The following is a 4,756-nucleotide window of genomic DNA, read 5'->3' on the forward strand; positions in this document are numbered from 1 at the left end:
TTCCATCTATTTGCCTTCAAATTCCATAAAGTGATTTTTTTCTTACTTTTTATTCATAATCATAAACTTAACTCTGCAATCCAGCTAGACTTGGAGGAGAGTGAGGAAAATATAGAACCCAAAGAACTTCAGTGAGAGCAGAAATCACAGGGTACCCTGAGGAAATGGGACGGGGGTACTCTCCTGAGCTACAGAAGGAAGGGTTTGTGGGTAAGATGCCCACAAGTCAAAAGACTTAGAGTTGTCCACAGTCGGAAATTGTGATCTTCTTGCTGGGCTTGCCAAAACCTGGACCCAAAACGCCCATGGCTTCCACAATGTTCATGCTCATCTTTCACCTTCCCAAAGGTCACATGCTTGCCATTCAGCCCCTCAGCCTTGGCAGTGCAGATAAAAAACTGGGAACCATTTGTGTTTGGTCCAGAATTTGCCATGGACAACATGCCAGGACCTGTATGCTTCAGGATGAAATTCTCATCCTCAAATTTCTCCCCGTAGATGGACTTGCCACCAGTGCCATTATGGCGTGTGAAATCGCTACCCTGGCACATGAATCCTGGAATAATTCTGTGAAAGGAGGAACCCTTATGTCCAAATCCTTTCTCTCCAGTGCTTAGAGCACTGAAGTTTTCTGCCGTCTTTGGAACTTTGTCTGCAAACAGCTCGAAGGAGACGCTGCCCAAGGGCTGGCCATTGGCCTCGATGTGAAAGAACGCAGTGGGGTTGACCATGGCTGCAGCAAAAGGTGACAGGGGACAGCGGCATCTGCAAAGCCCATAAATTATTTTTTTTAAGCTGAGTGAAAATGTGAAAATGTACATTTTCTTTATCCATTTGTCTTATGAGGGACATCTAGTCTGTTTGCGTTCTATTATGAACGTTGAGCAAGTGTCCTTGTGATAGGATGGAGCACCCTCTGCATACATGCCAAAGAGTTGTATATCTAGATCTTAATGTAACTCTCTTCCCAACTTTCTGAGGAACCGCATCTTTAATTACATGACGACTGTAGAGGTTTGCACACTCACCAGCAATGGATGAGTGTTCCCCTTGCTTCATATCATTGCCAGCACAAGATGTCATTTCCTCTCTTGATCTGAGCCATTCTGAAAGTTGTAAGGTGTAATCTTACAGAAATTTTGATTTGCCTTGCATAGCATTTCAATTTCACTAGGTCCCATTTATTAATTGTTGATCTTAGAACCTATTCTGAAACTCTCTTCCTATGCCTATGACTTCAAAGCTATTTCCCTCTTTTTTTTTTCTATTAGGCTTAGTGCACTTGGTTTTATGTTGACGTGTCTGATCCATTTGGACATCCAGTTTGCAGCATCATTTGTAAATGATGCTGTCTTTTTTTTTTTCACTGAATTTCGGAGTTCTTTATCAAAAACCAGATGTCCATAGGTGTCTGGAATTATGTTTGGGTCTTCAATTGGATTCCCTTGAGTAATGTGGCTGCTGCTGCTGCTGTTGTTGCTTGGTTTGTTTGTTTTTTCATCATTTAGTTTTCATTACTGTAGCTGTCTATTAACACTTGAAATTAAGAATAGTGATACCAGCAGCAGGTTTTTTTCAGGATTATTTTTTTCAGATTATTACATCGAATATTTTGTTTTGTTGTTTTGTTTTATGAAGCTGAGAATGGTCTTTCAAGATCTTTTGAGGACTCAGGTTGAAATTTTGATTTGGAATGTGTTGGATCTGTAGATTGCTTTTCATACGATGGCCATTTTTACTGTTACCCCTACCTAGCCATGAACATGGAAAATCTTTCCATCTTCTGGTATCTTCTTATAGCCTTTCGTTAAATACTTGAAGTCTTCATTATACAGGTTTTCCATTTGCTTTACCTAAAGATATTTTATATCATTTGAGGCTTTCCTGATTTCTTTCTCATGTCATTTATTTGTATGTATGAGAGCTATTGATCTTTTTAGTACTTGTGAAGAAAATCATCCATTTCTTTTAGATTTTAAAGTTTTCTCAAATACAGATTTTTAAAGTATATCTTTATGAGTCTATGAATTTCTTCCATGTCTGTTGTTACATCTCACTTTTTGTTTATTATTTTGTTAATTTGGATATTTGCTCTCCACATTTTAGTTAGTTTGAATAAGGTTTTGTCTATCTTGCTGATTTTTTTTCAAAGAAACAAGTCTTTCTCTCATTGATTCTTTGTCTCAATTTTATGGGTTTCAGCCCTGTATTTGATTATTTCTTGCCCACTAATCCTCTTGTGTATGATTACTTCTTTTTGTCCTAATGCTTTCAGGTGAGCAATTGAGTTGTCAGTGTGACACACCTGCCCTTGTTTATGTAGGCACTTAGTGCTAAGAATTTGCCTCTCAGAACCATTTTCTTTCTTCCCCATTAGTTTGTGTATGCTTTGTATTAAATTTCAGTTATGGAAAGTTTTTAATATCTTTCTTTATTCTGTCTTGACCCATGTTTCCTTCAGTAGAGAACTGTTCCGTTTCTATTATTTGGTAAGCTTTCTGTTATTTCTGTGGTTGCTTATACACAGTATCCATATATAGGTCTGATAGGATGCAGGCAGGTGTTTCAATTTTCTTGTTCCTGTTGAGAGTTGCTTGGTGACTGAGTATATGATCAAGTTTGGAGAACGTTCCATAGCTGCGGAAAAGAATGTGTATTTTGTGTTTGTTAAAATTTTCTTTTTAGGGCTAGAAAGGTTGCTCAGAGGTTAAGAGCACTTCCAGAGGCCTGGGTTCAATTCCCAGCAACCACATGGTGGCTCACAACCATCTATAATGAGATCTGGTGTCCTCTTCTTGTGTGCAGGAAGAATACAGCGTACTAACAAATAAATAAATCTTTTAAAATGTTTTGAAAATATCTTCTAGGACCGCTTGATTTATAAAATCTGCTCTGCCTGTTTTTCTGTTTGTTTTTTGCCAGGATGATCTTTCTATTGGCAAGAGCACAGTACTGAGGTTTCCCACAATCCATTGTTAAGTATACTATGTGATTTTAGCTTTAAAGTGTTCCTTGTAGAAATATGGGTGCTCTTGTGTTTGGGGAATATGTGTTAAAAATTGAAATGTCATTTTGGTGGATTTTCTTTTGATGAGTATGTGTTTTTATTGTTGTTGTGGTGGTGGTGGTGGTTTGTGTGTGTGTGTTGCTGTTCTTTTTATCTCTTTTGATTAGTTTTAGTTTGAAGTCTATATTATAAAATGACTACAACAGCTTACTATGTCCATTTGGGGGGGCATACACTTTTCCAACTTTTCATCATGATATAATGTCTCTCCTTGATGTTGAGGTCTGTTTCTTGGATGAAGCAGAAAGAAGGATCCTGATTTTGCATCCATTCTGTTAGTCTGGGTCTTTTTATTGGAAAATTAAGGCCATTGACATTGAGATTTATCAATGGCCAATGATTGTCAATTCCTCTTACTTTTCCATTGGTGCATTGGTGTTTTTATTGTTGTTGTGGTAGTGGTGGTTTGTGTGTGTGTGTTGCTGTTCTTTTTTTTATTTTTTTCATCACAATTTATTCATTATATATCCCGATTGAAGCCCTCTCCCTCAACTCCCCCAGTCTCATCCTCCCTCCCTTTTAGCCTCATTCCCCTCCATGAGTCCATTGAAAAGGGGAGTTCACTATTGCCATCTGCCCACAGCTTGTTAAGTCTCATCAGGATTGCTTGGATCTTCTTCCCCCGTGGCCTAGCAAGGCTGCATCATCAGGGGCATGATCAGAGAGCAGTCAACTGAGTTCATGATAGAGGAATACCCTGCTCCCCTCACTCAGAGATCCACATGGAGACTGAGCTGCCAGTTGGCCACATCTGAGCAGGGGTCTAGGTCCTCTCCATGCATGGTCCTCCGTTGGTGAATCAGTCTCTGAAGGACCCCCTGAGCTGACAACTTTTAGTTTTCTTGTCTCTTTGTGGGACTCCTGCCCCCTCCATGTCTCTCTAATCCCACTCCTCGCTTCCTCCTCCAGTCTGAACCTGAGTCTCAGCAGCTGCTTTGATCCAATGTGGGGTGAATCCTTTCAGAAGACCCTCTCTAGTATACTCCCATCCTGTCTCCCCTCTTCCACCGCTTCTGTTGTCTATCCTGTTTGCCATTATGAGTGAGATTAAGCATCCTCCCTAGGGTCCTCCTTAGTGTTTAGCTTCTTGAGGTCTGTAGATGGCTGTCCTATATTATAGAGTGAATATCTGCTTCTTAGTGAATGTATGCCATGCCTGTCTTTCTGCTTCCGGGTTACCTCATGCAGGATGATCTCTTCTAGTCCCATCCATTTGCCAGCAAATTTCATGATGTCCTTGTTTTTAATAGCTGAGTAGTATTCCATTGTGTAAATGCACCACGATTTCTGTATCCATTCCTCCATTGAGGGACATCTACGTTGTTTCCAGATTCTGGCTGTTACAAATAGAGCTGCTATGAACATAGTTAAGCAAATGTCCTTATTGAGGCATTTTTTGGGCATATGGAATGGATTTGGGGAAGATAGGGAGGGAGAGAAGAGCTTTGTGATCCTTTGCTGATGGGGACAAAGAGAAGAGGAAGACTACAGCAGGTTTTTGTTTTGTTTTGTTTTGTTTGTTTGTTTGTTTTTGGTTTTTTTTGTTCGTTTGTTTGTTTGTTTGTTTTTGACCCAGAGCTTCAAATGAATAAGCTTACTTGATCTTGAGAAACCAAGGGACAGGTATGGATCTGCTATCAGTCTACTTGAACCCATACCAGAAGTAGCCCTTGAGATACCTGGAGGTGC

The 4,756-nt window shown here is 39.7% G+C and overlaps 1 pseudogene; it reads right to left on the minus strand.

The window, feature by feature from the left end:
- Positions 1–235: 235 nt before the first annotated feature.
- LOC110551335 (peptidyl-prolyl cis-trans isomerase A-like) lies at positions 236–734 on the minus strand (annotated as a pseudogene).
- Positions 735–4,756: the final 4,022 nt, after the last annotated feature.

The sequence above is a fragment of the Meriones unguiculatus genome, chromosome 17, assembly GCF_030254825.1.
Source record: "Meriones unguiculatus strain TT.TT164.6M chromosome 17, Bangor_MerUng_6.1, whole genome shotgun sequence".
NCBI lineage: Eukaryota > Metazoa > Chordata > Mammalia > Rodentia > Muridae > Meriones > Meriones unguiculatus.